This window comes from Cervus canadensis, chromosome 4 (genome assembly GCF_019320065.1).
Source record: "Cervus canadensis isolate Bull #8, Minnesota chromosome 4, ASM1932006v1, whole genome shotgun sequence".
Taxonomy (NCBI): Eukaryota; Metazoa; Chordata; class Mammalia; order Artiodactyla; family Cervidae; genus Cervus; species Cervus canadensis.
In genome coordinates, this window is record NC_057389.1 from 68,097,602 (window position 1) to 68,114,146 (window position 16,545).

Below are 16,545 nucleotides of genomic sequence, written 5' to 3' on the forward strand. Positions count from 1 at the left end.
GGGAGCTTCTCCTTGGCTTTTCTGGCCTGAAACTTGCCCAACAGCTTCAGTGAAGCCAAGTTTCTGACTTTCAGCCTGCAGGGGTTCTGCTGTGTCTGGGTCACCTTCCTCCCTGTCTACCACAGCACTGAGGCCAAGGGGCTGCGGAGATTTTCTCCACTTTGGCCCCCAGTGCTGGGCTATTAGGTTGTATCTTTGTCCCAAAGTGCTACATTATTCTTATAAGATTTGATGAGAACTCTTTGAAAGCTTTAAGGAATAAAATGGTTTTTAAAGGAAATAGGCATTGAGATTTTTGTCCCATAAGTCTCTATCAGAGTTTTGGCTTTAAAACAAAAATAATATTATATGTCTATTTATTCAGATATTAGTAACTATCAAACTGCTCTATTTACAAAGGAATTCTGTCTTCTGTTTTTAGAAGTCTCTGTATTCCATGGCCCTCAGTCATCATGACACATTTAGATATTCTCAGATTAACGGTTATTCTCAAAATTTTGCTATTGAATCCAGTCATTTCTTGGGCTTCCCTCATAGCTCAGTTGGTAAAGAATCTGCCTGCAATGCAGGAGACCAGGGTTCACTTCCTGGATGAGGAAGATCCCCTGGAGAAGGAAATGGCAACCCACTCCAGTATTCTTGCCTGGAGAATCCCATGGACAGAGGAACCTGGCAGGCTACAATCCATGAGGTCAAGAGTTGGACACGATTTAGCGACTAAACCACCATTTCTTCCATTGTTAAGTATACACTGAGCACATCCTTATTGTTTTAGCCAATTCTCTATTCCAGAAATCTTTTTATAAATACATTTTTATAGTTTAATATATTTTTGTGGATTATTATATAATAGCTTGGAAGAGTGCCTGGTTACACCCATTCAAGCCAGAGTGCAGTGTGCATGCCCAGGGCTGCAAACACAATCAGAAAAGATCTGAGAAGACACTAGACTTACATTTCTGGCATATTTTGGGGTTCCATGCAACAAGGAGTGGAGTGTATGCAGCAGCTGCGGGTGGTCTGGCTTAGAGTTTAAGAGCACCCAAGTTTAGAAGCAAGCTGCAAAGACTAATAGAGTTAGTTTTTGGTGTGGTCATTGTTGTTGTTTAATGTGTTCTTTTGGGATCCTTGCATCCAAAGAAATCTCTCTCAGTCATTGACTGCTGTGATAATGAAAAAAGATATTTCAGTGATCATTCATCTCTAAGAACATAGTCTTTCTAAACAAACTTGAAAGTTCACTAAACCAAAGGACAATTGTGCTCATAAAAACTCCAAACAGCAAAAACCATGGAAGCAGAGGGTAATTCTAATGTTCACAATTTCCTCATTGTTGTATGCAAAATTCCAGTTTGCAACACAAAATTGCAAGCAATAGGAAGAGAGAAGAAAGCATAGCCTGTTTTTTTCTTTTATGAAGCAAAACAGAAATTGACAGAAACTCTCAGAGGTTAAAGCATCTGCCTGCAATGCGGGACACCTGGGTTCGATCCCTGGGTCAGGAAGATCCCCTGGAGAAGGAAATGGTAACCCACTCCAGTATTCTTGCCTGGAGAATCCCATGGACGGAGGAGCCTGGTGGGCTACATTAGTCCATGGGGTTGCAAAGAGTCGGACACGATTGAGTGACTTCACTTTCACATCCAAAAAGAAGTACACACATTGGACTATGAGACAAAGGCTTTAAAACAACTGTCTTATGTATGCTCAAAGTGCTAGAAGAAACCAAGGACAAAAAATTAGAAAAAATAAAGAGCCCTGCCTCTTGACCTGGGCCGTGGTAGGAGGCTTGGCTGTGGGGCTCTGAGCCACAGTCCCCACTCAGGTCAACATCCCACTGTCCTGATTGCTCTAGATTACAGTAAATTTTGGAATGAGAAAGTGTATATGATTTTGCAAGGTCCCATTCTGCTGAGGCTACTGTGTATGTGATCCCTGATGTTTAACTGAGCATTATCACAACCCTTGGAGCATATTGCCTGCTGGTGGAGAAAAGAGTCGCTCAAGGCAAGAAGACCCAGAGACAGCAAAGTAAAGGAGGTGCCTGTTCCCTAGAAGTGACAGCCCTGCCTGACTAATTGACTTGCAGTAAACCCAGTTGTCCAGAAACGTCTTGATGTATTCTGAATTACATTTTGTGTATGGTGTGAGAGATCAAGCCCTGAGCCTTTGGAGTGGGAGCACTGACTCCAAGACCCTAAACTACCAGAGAACTAACCCTCAGGAGTATCAGTTAGTGAAAACTCACACAAAAGAAACCACTTGAATACAAGACTCAACATCACCCAACCACCAATAGCACCCTGTGCAGAATGCCTCATCTAAACAACAAACAAGACAAAAGTACAAACCCAATCATCAGCATACATGATTACCACCTCACTCAGCCTTGCCCATCAGAGAAAAAACAAACAAACAAACAAAAACTCAGCACATATCTCACCCTATATGAAGTTTACACAAATCACTGGATCAAACTTAGGAGGGCAGAAATCAAAAGGAAGAAAGAATTCAACCTTGAAGCCTGGGAAAAGGAGACCTCAAACACAATAAGTTAAAAAAAAAAATAATGAAAAGGCAGAGAAATACCACACAAATGAAGGAACAAACTAGAAAGACAGAAGTCCAAATAAATGAAGAGGAAATAGGCAAACTACCTGAAAAAGAATTCAGAATAATGAGAGTAAAGATGATCAAAAACCTTGAAAACAAAATGGATAAAATGCAAGAATCAATTAATAAAAACCTAGAAGTATTAAAGAATAAACATACAGAGACAAGCAACATAATTACCGAAATTACAAAATGCTCTAGAAGAAATTAATAGTAGAATATCTGAAGCAGAAAAACAAATCAGTGAGCTGGAAGATAAAATGGTGGAAATGACTTCATAAGAGCAGAATAAAGTAAAAAGAATGAAAAGAACTGAGGATAGCCTTAGAGACCTCAGGGACAATATCAAATGCACCAACATTCAAATTATAGGGGTCCCAGAAGAAGAGAAAAAGTAAGGGTATGAGAAAAATTTTGAAGAGATAATAGTTGAAAATTTCTCCAACATGGAAAAGGATAGTCAGTCAAGTCCAGGAGGCACAAAGAGTCCCATACAGGATAAACCCAAGGAGAAACACACCAAGACACATACTAATGAAACTAACAAAGACTAAGCACAAAGAAAGAATATTAAAAGCAGCAAGGGAGAAGCAACAAGTAACACACATGGGAAACCCCATATGCTTAACAGCTGATCTTTCAGCAGAAACTCTGCAGGCCAGAAGGGAATGGCAGGATATATTTAAAGTACTGAAAGGGAAAAATCTACAATGAAGATTACTGTTCCCGGCAAGGATCTCATTCAAAATTGATGGAGAAATAAAAAGCTTTTCAGACGAGCAAAAGTTAAGAGAATTCAGCACCACCAAACCAGCTTTACAACAAATGTTAAAGGGGCTTATACAGTCAAGAAATACAAGAGAAGGAAAAAGATCTACAAAATTAACCCCAAATAATTAAGAAAATGGCAATAGGAACATATATATCAATAGTTATTTTAAATGTTAATGGATTAAATGCTCCAACCAAAAGACACAGACTGGCTGAATGGATACAAAAACAAGACCCATATATATGCTGTCTACAAGAAACCCACTTCAGACCTCAAGACATGTATAGACTGAAAGTGAGAGGATGGGAAAATATATTCCCATGCAAATGGGAAGCAAAAGAAAGCTGGAGTGGCAATCCTCATATCAGACAAAATAGACCCTAAAATAAGGAAGATTACAGGAGAAGAACACTGCATAATGATCAGGGGGTCAATTCAAGAGGAAGATGTAAGAATTGTAAATATCTATGCACTCAACATAGGAGCACCTCAATACATAAGACAAACACTAACAGACAAAAAAGGAGAAATTGACAGCAACACAATAATAGTAGCTGACTTTAACACCCCACTCACACCCATGGACAGATCATCAAAGCAGAAAATTAACAAGGAAACACAAGTCTTAAATGATATATTAGATGAGATGGATCTTATTGATATCTTCAGGATATTCCAACCAAATGAAGAAGAATACACCTTCTTCTCAAGTGCACATGAAACATTCTCCAGGATAGACCATTTCTTGGGTCACAAATCAAACCTCAGTAAACTTAAGAGAATTGAAATAATATCAAGCATCTTCTCCAACCACAATGCTATGACACTAGGTATAAATTACATGGAAAAAACCTGTAAGAAACACAAACACATGGAGATTAAACAACACATTTCTAAATAACCCATGGGTTACTGAAGAAATCAAAAGGAAAATCAAAAAATGTCTGGAAACAAATGAAAATGAAAACACGACAACTCAAAACCTTTGGTATGCAGCAAAAGAGGGAAGTTTAAAGTAATACCATCCTACCTGAAGAAACAAGAAAAACATTGAATAGACAACCTAACTTTACACCTAAAACAACTGGAAAAAGAAAAACAAAAAAACCCCCAAAATTAGTAGAAGGAAAGAAATCATAAAGATCCAAGCAGAAATAAATGAAAAAGAAATGAAAAAAATAGTAAAAATTAATAAAACTAAAAGCTTGTTGTTTGAGCAGATAAACAAAATTGACAAACTTTTAGCCAGACTCATCAGGGAAAAAAGAGAGAAGAATCAAATGAACAAAATTAGAAATGAAAAAGGAGATGTTACAGCAATGCAGAAATATAAAGGATTATAAGGGACTATTATGAACAACTATATGGCAATAAAATGGATAACCTGGAAGAAATGGACAGATTCTTAGAAAAGTTCAATCTTCCAAGAATGAACCAGGAACAAGTAGAAATTATGAACAACCCAATTACATCACCGAAACTGAAGCTGTGATCAAAAATCTCCCAAAACCAAATGTTTTGGGAGACATGTCCTGAGACATCTCCCAGGGCCAGATGTCTCCACAAGAGAATTCTATCAAACTTTTAGAGAAGAGCTAATGCCTATCCTTCTAAAACTCTTTCAAAAAATTTCAGAGGAAGGAACACTTCCAAACTCATTCTATGAGGCCACCATCACCGTGATACCAAAACCAGACAAAGAAAACACAAAAAAGGAAAGCTACAGGCCAATACCACTGATGAACATAGAAGCAAAAATCCTCAACAAAATTTTAGCAAACAGAATTCAGCAACACATCAAAAAGCTCATACACCATAATCAAGTTGGGTTTACTCCAGGAATGCAAGGATTCTTTAATATATACACAAAAATCAATCAATGTGATACACCATATTAACAAGTTGAAAGATAAAAATCATATGATCATCTCAATAAATACAGAAAAAACCTTTGACAAAATTCAGCACCCATTTATGATGAACACTCTACCAAAAATGGAAATGGAAGGAACCTAACTCAACATAGTAAAGGCCATATATGATAAGCCTACAGCAAATATTATTCTCAATGGTGAAAAACTGAAAGCATTCCCCCTAAGATCAGGAACAAGACAAGGGTGTCCACTTTCATCTCTGTTGTTCAACATAGTTCTGGAAGTCCTAGCTTCAGCAATCATTGAAGAAAAAGAAATAAAAGGAATCCAGATCAGAAAAGAAGTAAAGGCTCTCACTGTTTGCAGATGACATGATACTGTATATAGAAAACCCTAAAGGTAGTATCAGAAAATTACTAGAGTTAATCAGTGAATTTAGCCAAGCTGCAGGATACAAAATCAATACACAGAAGTCACTTGATTACTAACAATGAAAAATCAGAAAGAGAAATTAAAGGATAAATCCCATTCACCACTGCAACAAAAATAATTAAAAAGAATTAAATATCTAGGAATAAACTTACCTAAGGATGAGGGAGACTAAAGAACTGTACACAGAAATTTACAAGACACTAATGAGAGAAATCAAAGATGACATAAATAGATGGAGAGCTATTCTATGTTCCTGGGTAGGAAGAATCAATATTGTGAAAATGACTATACTACCAAACATAATCTACAGATTCAATGAGATCCCGATCAAATTACCAATGGCATTTTTCACTAGAACTAGAACAAAAAATTTCACAATTCATATGGAAACACAAAAGACCCCGAATAGCCAAAGCAGTCTTGAGAAAGAAGAATGGAGCTGGAGGAATTAACCTTTCTGACTTCAGATTATACCACAAAGCTACAGTCATCAAGACAATATGGTACTGGCACAAAAACAGAACTATAGACAAATGGAACAAGACAGAAAGCCTGGAAATAAACCCATGCACCATGGGTAACTTATTTTTGACAAAGGGGGCAAGAATATAAAATGGGGCAAAGACAGCCTCTTCAATAAATGGTGCTGGGAAGACTGGACAGCTACATGTAAAAGAATGAAATTAGAACACTTCCTAACACCGTACACAAAGATAAACTAAAAATGGATTAAAGACCTAAATGTAAGACCAGAAACTGTAAAACTCTTAGAGGAAAACATAGGCAGAACATTCAATGACATAAATCAAAGCAAGATCCTCTGTGACCACCTCTTAGAGTAATGGAAATAAAAAAAAAGTACACAAGTGGGACCTGCAGGTCAGGAAGCAACAGTTAGAACTGGACATGGAATAACAGACTGGTTCCAAATAGGAAAAGGAGTATGTCAAGGCTGTATGTTGTCACTCTGCTTATTTAACTTATATGCCGAGTACATCATGAGAAAAGCTGGGCTGGAGGAAGCACCAGCTGGAGTCAAGATTGCTGGGAGAAATATCAATAACCTCAGATATGCAGATGAAGCCACCCTTATGGCAGAAAGTGAAGAACTAAAGAGCCTCTTGATGAAAGTGAAAGAGGAGAGTGAAAAAGTTGGCTTAAAATTCAACATTCAGAAAACTAAGATCATGGCATCTGGTCCCATCACTTCACGGCAAATAGATGGGGAAACAGTGGAAACAGTGGCTGACTTTATTTTTCTGGGCTCCAAAATCACTGCAGATGGTGATTGAAGCCATGAAATTAAAAGACACTTACTCCTTGGAAGGAAAGTTATGACCAACCTAGATAGCATATTAGAAAGCAGAGACATTACTTTGCTAACAAAGGTCCGTCTGATCAAGGCTATGGTTTTTCCAGTGGTCATGTATGGATGTGAGAGTTGGGCTATAAAGAAAGCTGAGTGCAGAAGTATTGATGCTTTTGAACCGTGGTGTTGGAGAAGACTCTTGATAGTCCCTTGGACTGCAAGGAGATCCAACCAGTCCATCCTAAAGGAGATCAGTCCTGGGTGTTCATTGGAAGGACTGATGTTGAAGCTGAAATTCCAATACTTTGGCCACCTGATGCAAAGAGCTGACTCATTGAAAAAGACTCTTATGCTGGGAAAGATTGAGGGCAGGAGGAGAATGGGACGACAGAAGATGAGATGATTGGATGGCATCACCCATTCGATTGACGTGGATTTGGGTGGACTCCAGAAGTTGGTGATGGACAGGGTGGCCTGGCGTGCTGCGGTTCATAGGGTTGCAAAGAGTCAGACACGACTGAGTGACTGAACTGAACTGAACACAAGTGGGACCTGATTAAACTTACACGCTTTTGCACAGTAAAGGAAAAGACAACCCTCAGAATGGGAGAAAATAATAGCAAGTGAAACAATTAACAAAGGATTAATTTCCAAGCTATACAAGCAGCTCATACAACTCAATACCAGAAAAACAAACAACCCAATCAAAATGTGGGGAAAAGACCTAAACAGACATTTCTCCAAAGAAGATGTGCAGACAGCTAATGAACACCTCAAAAGATGCTCAACATCACTCATTATTAGAGAAGTGCAAATCAAAACCACAATGAGATATCACCTCACACCAGTCAAAATAGCCATCATCAAAAAGTTTACAAACAGTAAACGCTGGAGGAGGTGTGGAGAAAAGGGAATGCTCTTGCACTATTGGTGAGAATGTAAATTGATAGAGCTACTATGGAAGATTGTATGGAGATTCCTTAAAAAACTAGGAATAAACCACCATATGACCCAGTAATCCCACTCCTAGGCATATACCCTGAGGAAATCAAAATTGAAAAAGACACAAGTATCCCATTGTTCATTGCAGCAGTATTTACAATATCTAGAACATGGAAGCAACCCAGATGTCCTTCGATAGATGAGTAGATAAAGAAGTTGTGGTACATAAACACAATGAAATAATACTCAGTCATAAAAAGAACACATCTAAGTCAGTTCTGATGAGGTGGATGAACCTAGAACCTGTTATATAGAGTGAAGTGAGTCAAAAAGAGAAAGATAAATATCATATTCTAACACATATATATGGAATCTAGAAGAATAGCACTGAAGAACTTATTTACAGGGCAGCAATGGAGAAACAGACATAGAGAATAGACTTATGGACCCAGGGAGAGGGTGAGATGTAGGGAAAGAGTAACATGGAAACTTACATTGCCATAAGTAAAATAGAGAGCCAACAGGAATTTGCTGTGTGGCTTAGGAAACTCAAACAAGGGCTCTGTATCAACCTAGAGGAGTGGGATGGGGAGGGAGATGGGAGGTTCAAAAAGGAGGGGATATATGCATACCTATGGCTGATTCATGTTGAAGTTTGACAGAAAACAATATTCTGTAAAGTAATTATCCTTCAATTAAAAAAACAAATTAAAAAGAAAAAAACAGAAAAAAATGCATCTTTTACAGGTAGCATATAGTTGAATATGACTTTTATATGTAGTCTGACATTCTTTGCTGTTTAGTTGAAATAAATATTTCATTTACATTTTTTAAAAAAGAAAATAAAGAAAAATGATGTCAACGTACTGAGAATATCTATGAAGAAACAAAAAGAAACAGAGTGTCACTTCTTCCTCCCACCTCCAGCCTTAAGCAATCACTAATCCACTTTCTGTCTCTACAGATTTGCTCTATTTAACATTTCATATAAATGGAATCATATAATATTGGATTTTTTTTTACTAGCTTCTTTCACTTAGCCTATTGTCTTCAAGGTTCATCCATACTGCAGTGTTTGTCCCTTTATGTCTTTTATGAGTGAACAATATACAATGTACAGATATATCCCATTTTGTTTGCCCATTGTTTGAGCTGCTGTAGTCCACGTTTTGCTGGTTCCACTTTCACCTTCTCTGGACCAAGATCAGTGTCTCCTGTTCTCTCTCTTAATCACTGCCATCAAGTCCTCTCAGATCTGCTTAAAATGCCAACTCTTCTCAGTGGGATCCTTGACAAAACACCTACTAGGGGCCCTTAAAGCTGGCGTCTGCGTTCACCTAGACGGCAACTCCCTGTGGTCATCTAGCTGACTGCCAAGTCTAACATGCTTTGTGGCATCAACAACTATAAAATAAATTATTAGAGTAGAAGGGCTTCCCTGGTGGCTCAGATTGTAAAACATCTGCCTGCAATGCAGGAGACCTGAATTCAATCCCTGAGTTGGGAGATCCCCGGGAGGAGGGCACGGCAACCCATTCCAGTGTTCTTGCCTGGAGAATCCCCACAGACAGAGGAGCCTGGGTTCACAAAGAGTCAGACACAACTGAGCGACTAAGCACAGCACATTAGAGTGGAAATCCCAGGGCAGGTGGCATGCATGGTCTCCAGTGCTTCCTCTTTGTATAAGTTAAAGTATTCAGGGCCCTCTAGAACCTATCATCCACCCTTTCAGTTTCTCAGCTGCTGAGCCTCTATCTTATGTTTTAGGAGTTTCCCCACTTAATGGTCTTGGGAAGAAATAACACAACCTTCCCTGAAAATAGCAGATGCTTCCATTTGCAGCCTCCCCACTACACTTCTGGAATCAGATATACTCATACAGACTCTGAATCTGGACGTAGAAACAAGAAACTTGAAATCGAGCAACAGCTAATAGAATCTACCTCAGTGGGGCTCTGAGTTCAATTTCCTAAATGTTACAGGAGAGATTTTTAAAAAACAACAACAACCCTCTATTACACACAGCTAAGAACCTGAAATGACAGAGCCTCATGTTGGTGTTGGAAGGCGCAAATGACCCTGTGCAGGCATCCATTTTGCATTCATGCCTTGGTTTGAGATGATGGAGGAATTTTCCCAGACTCCCACATCATTGGTCACTGTCATTCTCAATGGCCTTCCGCACGTTTTGAATCCCACAGGCTTAGTGAAAGTCGGATGCTACATCCGCTCCCTAACCCCACATGGTTCAGTCCCTGCTGGTGGACATCAGTGTGGACACAGCAAGGTGTTCAAACCTGGATGGTCCAGGGTTTCTCTGTCTAGTCAAGTGCTTGTATGTGAGCAGTGGTTGTTCAAATTCACTTCCTTTCATTGCTGTATCAGAATATACATTGCCAACATTGTGGCTATTACATTAAACTTTAAAAAAGTTTCCAATACGCTACATGAAAAAGGAATCTCTATGTTTTACTTCATATTTTTCTTCTCAGAAATGGATTTGGAAATTCTCTTATATTAAGAAAAGTGTTTATTTCCTATGAACCTTTTGTTCTTGGCATTTGCCCATTTTGTCAATGGTTTGTTGTTTTTTTCCTTCAGTTGGTAAAAGTGTGGTTGTAGCTGTTTAGGGCATCCAGAATTCATGGCTAGGATTGCCACAACTTAGAAGGTCTCCTTTCCCCCTTTATTTTGCTCATCTCCCCTCTCTACCCTTCTCCACCTTGTTTCTGGCTCCAACCTTCCTTTTCCACAAATGCCTATTTGAGCAGAAGATGTTCTTAGGGATATCTGAAAATGCAGCAGATCAGAAGGGTTTGCTGAGGCAGGAAATGCTGGGGGAGGGTTCATTTCCTGAGCTCCAGCGACTTCCTGGGGAATGGGAGCTTGAAGCATCTGCTGACTTGTCAAGACTGCTGTTGTCTTCCTTATTCTGAGCCTGGGGTCCTCAACATTTTACAGGGCAGGGAACAATTGGCTTGATGGGGCTTTATCTACTCACTTAAATTGAGGACAGACATATCCATGTTGCAAGAGGAGGTTGAAGAGTTACCAGCTGGGGTTTAGCAGCTTTTTTGATAAAGGAGTTACCAAAGGGTCAGTCATCTCTTCTGTAGAGAAGGGCTTGATACACTTGCATCCTGGGCCTCATCCTCATTTATCTTGAAAGTTCTGCTTGCTGTTGCTTCTATTAACTCTTATTTTGTAAAAATGAGAAAGGAGGAGGTTTTCTGGGCATCTGTTTGACTCTTACGTTGGAGAACCTGTTGGGTTGCCTGTTGAGACTTTTGTGGGAGACTAGGAATATTCTTTGCTCAGGACACTCTAATATGTAGTCTTTGGAAGCCAAGGGAGGAAGCTGCAGTTTATGTTGGGTGAGAATGTGTGGCATTTGTGGGATGTCCTTTCTTCCTTATTGTGCAGGGGTTTTTAAGTTGATCTTTGTCTTGTCTATTCTTGGAAGCCTATAGGCAATTGTTTACTGATTGTTCCAACATCTGATGGGACCAACAGTCTTGGATTCCTGTTTCCCTGGTACTGGACAATTCATTTCTGCCTGTTGCCCCCAGTTTTCAAGTGTTTTATAATTTTATATATGAAAAAGCTTATTGTAATGATAGAATTAGAATGGAATACAGAGGAAAAAAGAATACTACATCTTAAGGTCAAAATATTGCAATCTACTACAAAAATATTATGTAACTGCATACTTGTATTTGATTGAATTTATTTGAAAAAATTCCAAAAAAGTTGTTTTCTGAATTTGAATAATTAAAAATATATATATTCATATACCTTCTCAAGGCTAAGCCATGAGTGAATATTTATTAGCATATAGCATTAGAGTTCACATTTGTCTTTCTTCATTGAATATTCCATTTAGTGAGAAAATAATATAAATTAAATTGATAGTAATACACACACAACTTGTTTGAGACTCTCTTCCTTTCCTACTTCAGACTGGGAAGTTTTCAGACAAGCATGCCAGGCTTCCTTGTGCTTCACTTTCTCCGAGGGTATGCTCAAATTCTTTTCCGCTGAGTTGGTGATGTTATCTAATCATCTCAATCTCTGCCACCCCTTTCTCATTTTGCCTTCAATCTTTCCCAGTATCAGGGTCTTTTCCAGTGAGTTGACTCTTCACTTCAGGTAGTCAAAGTATTGGAGCTTCAGCTTCAGCATCAGTCTTTCAAACGGATATTTACAGCTGATTTCCTTTAGGATGACTGGTTTGATCTCCTTGCAGTCCAAGGGACTCTCAGGAGTATTCTCCAGCACCACAATTCAAAAGCATCAATTCTTCAGTGCTCAGCCTTCTTTATGGTACAACTCTCATATCCTTACATGACTACTGGAAAAATCATAGCTTTGACTATACGGACCTTTGTCAGAAAAGTGATGTCCCTGACAAATGTTTAATATGCTTTCTAGGTTCATCGTAACTTTTCCTTCAAGAAGCAAGAGTCTTAATTTTGCGGCTGCAGTCACCATCTACAGTGACTTTGGAGCCACACAAAATAAAATCTATCACTGTTTCCACTTTTTCCCTACAAATTTTCCATGAAGTGATGGAGCCAGATGTCATGATCTTAATTTTTTGAATGTTGAATTTTAAGCCAGTTTTTTTTTACTCATATCTTTCACCCTCATCAATAGGCTCTTTATTCCTCCTTGCTTTCTGCCATTAGAGTGGTACCATCTGCATATCTGAGGTTTTGATATTTCTCCCAGCAACCTTGATTCCATCTTGTGAGTTACCCAGCCTGACATTTTGCAGGATGTACCCTTCATGTCAGTTTAAAGAGCAGGTAGACAATATACAGCCTTGACATACTCCTTACCCAATTTGGAACCAGTTCACTGTTTCACATCCATTTCTAACTATTGCTTCTTGACTTGCATACAAGGTTTCTCAGGAGATGAGAAAAATGGTCTAGTATTCCCATCTCCTTAAGAATTTTCCACAATTTGTTGTGTTCCACACAGTCAAAGATTTTAGCTTAGTTAATGAAGCAGAAGTAGATGTTTTTTTTATCTTTCTCTTGCTTATTCTACTATCCAACAGATGTTGGCAATTTGATCCTTGGTTCCTCTGCATTTTCTAAATCCAGCTTGTACATCTGGAAGTTTTCAGTTCATCTACTTTGAAAACCTAGCTTGAAAGAATTTGAGCATTGCTTTGCTAGGATGTGAAATGAGCACAGTCGTATGGTAGTTTGAACATTCTTTGGCATTGCCTTTCTTTGAGATTGGAATGAAAACTGACTTTTCCAGTTCTGTGGCCACTGCTAAATTTCCCAAATTTTCTGGCATATTGGGTGCAGCACTTTAACAGCATCAACATTTAGGATTTTTCAATAGCTCAACTGGAATTCTATCACCTCCACTAGTTTTGTTCATAGTAAGATTTCCTCGTAATTCTTCCTAAGGCCCTCACACTCCTGGATGTCTGGCTCAAGGTGAGTGACCACACCATCATAGTTACCTGGACCTTTTTTATATAGTTCTTCTGTGTATTCTTGCCACCACTTCTTAATCTCTCCTGTTTCTGTTAGGTCCTTACTGTTTCTGTCCTTTATGGCGCCCATCTTTGTGTGAAAGTTCCCTTGGTATCTCTAATTTTCTTAAAGAGATCTCTAGTCTTTCCCCTTTTATTGTTCTCCTTTACTTCTTTGCATTGTTTACTTAAGAAGACTTTCTTATCTCTCCTTGCTATTCTCTAGAACTCTATACCCATTGGAGTACATCTTTCCCTTTCTCCTTTGCCTTTTGCTTCTCTTCTTTTCTCAGCTATTTGTAAGGCCTCCTCAAACAACCAGTTTGCCTTCTTGTATTTATTTTTCTTGGGGATGGTTTTGGTCACCGCCTCCCATACAATGTTATGAACCACCATCCATAGCTCTTCAGGCACTCTATCAGATTTAATCCCTTGAATTGGTTTGTCTCCTTCACTGTATAGTCATAAGAGATTTGGTTTAGGTCATACCTGAATGGCCTAGTGGTTTTCCCTACTTTCTTCCATTTAAGCCTGAATTTTGCAACAAGGATCTCATGATCTGAGCCAGAGTCAGCTCCAGATCTTGTTTATGCTGACTGTATAGCACTTCATCTTCTGCTGCAAAGAGTAGAATCACTGTGATTTCGGTATTGACCATCTGGAGATGACCATGTGTAGAATTGTCTCTCGTGTTGTTAGAAAATGGTGTTTGCTATGACCAGTGTGTTCTCTCAACAAAACTCTGATAACCATTCCCCTGCTTCATTTTGTACTCCAGGCCAAACTTGTCTGATGCTCCAGGTATTTCTTGACTTCCTACTTTTGCATTCCAATCTCCTATGATGAAAATAATGTCTTTTTTTTTTTTTTGGTGTTAGTTCTAAAAGGTCTTGCAGGTCTTCATAGAACCATTCAACTTCAGTTTCTTCTGGATTAATGGTTGGAACATAGGCTTGGATTACTGTGATTTGGAATGGTTTGCCTTGGAAATGAACTGAGATCATGATGACATTTTTGAAGCTGTACCCAAGTAGTGCATTTCAGACTCTTTTGTTGTCTATGAGGGCTACTCCATTTCTTCTAAGGGATTCTTGCCCACAGTAGTAGATATAATGACATCTGAATTAAATTTGCCCTTTCCCATACATTTTAGTTCACTGATTCCTAAAATATATTAATATTTACTCTTGCTGTCTCTTGCTTGACCAAGTCCAATTTACCTTGATACATGGACCTAACATTCCAGGTTCCTATGCAATATTGTTCTTTACAACATCAAACTTTACTTTTACCACTAGACACATCCACAACTGAGTGTTTTTTTCTACTCTGATCCAGGCTGTTTATTTTTTCTGGGACTAATTCTCTGCCCCTCCCCAGTACCATATTGGATACCTACTGACCTGGGTGGCTAACCTTCCAGTGTCATATTGTTTTGCTTTTTTCATTCTATTCATGGTGTTCTTGGGGCGGTACTAAAGTGATTTTCCATTCCCTTCTGTAGTGGGCCACATTTTGCCAGAACTCTCCACCATGACCCATCTGTCTTGGTTCACCCTGCATGGAATGGTTCATAGCTTCATTGAGTTACACAAGGCTGTGACCCATGTGATCATTTTGGTTAACTTTCTGTGATTGTGCTTTTTATTCTGGAGGCTGTGGAATTATAGGACTTGCTTCTTCTGTCTGCCCTCTGATGGATGAGGATAAGAGCTTCCTGTGCAAGCTTCCTGATAGGAAGGATTGGTTGTGGGAAAAACTGAGTCTTGCTCTGGTGGGCAGGGCCATGCTCAGTAAATCTTTTATCCAATTATCTGCTGACTGGTGGGACTGTGCTTCTTTCCTGTTAGTTGTTTGTCCTGAGGCAATCCAATCCTGGAGTCTACAGGCTCTATGGTAGGGCTACTGGCGACCTCCAAAAGGACTTATGCCAACAATCATCTCCCAGGGCTGCTGCTGGCAATGCCCCTGTCCCCAAGGCGGCCAATGCCATCCCATGCTTCTGTAGGAGACCCTGAAACACTCACAGGTAGTCTTGCTCAGTCTCTTGTGGGGTGACTACTCCTTTCCCCTGGGTCCTGGTACACACAAGGTTTTGTTTGTGCCTTCTAAGAGTCTCTGTTTCCCCCAGTACTGTGGAAGTTCTATAATCAAATCCACTGTCCAGCAAAGCTACCATATGATCCAGCAATACCTCTTCTGGGCACATACCCTGACAAAACCATAATTCAAAAAGACGCTTTTCGTTTCAGCACTATTTACAATAGCCAGGTCCTGGAAGAAACCTAGATATCCATATCCATTGACAGATGAATATAAAGAAGTTGTAATATATATATGGATACATATGTGTGTATATATACATATATGTATACACACAATAGAATATTACTCAGCCATATAAAGGAACACATTTGAGTCAGTTCTAATGAGGTGGGTGAGCCTAGATACTGTTACACAGGGTGAAGTAGGTCTGTGGGTAGCCTTTTGCTGATGATTGGTTGCGTGTTCTTGTTTTGCTTGTTGTTTGACTGAGGCATCCAGTGCTGGGTGTTTCAGGCAGTTGGGTGGTGCTAGAACTTGGATTCAGGCTGAGGACTTCATGGGATTTGTCACTGATTAATACTCCCTAGTATCAGAAGTCCTAGGTGATCTAATATCCTGGACTCAGCACTCCCACCCCAGAGGCTCATGTCTGACTTCTGGTCAGGGAACCAAGATCCCACAAGCTGTTTTTTATGGCAATAAAGGGGGTTGAAGCAAAAAACACTCCCTCCCCCCACCCCACAAAAGAAACAAACAACAACAACAAAAATAAGAAATAAGAAACGAACCTAGACAAATGGTAAAAGCAAAATCAGAGAAATAGAAACAAAAACAAAGGAATATACACATACACAAACACAAACAAAACCAAAACAGACCAAAGGAAACCAAGTCCAAGAGAGTGACCTGGCAAGAAAAGGAAACTAAACAATTAGTGAACCAATTAAAAGAAAAATAAAAAGAAAATAAGACCAGAGTCGAATTCCATATAAGGAATAAAGCAAAGAAAACAAAACAAATAAACACCCAAAAGCTCCACACCCTGTGCATGACACAACAG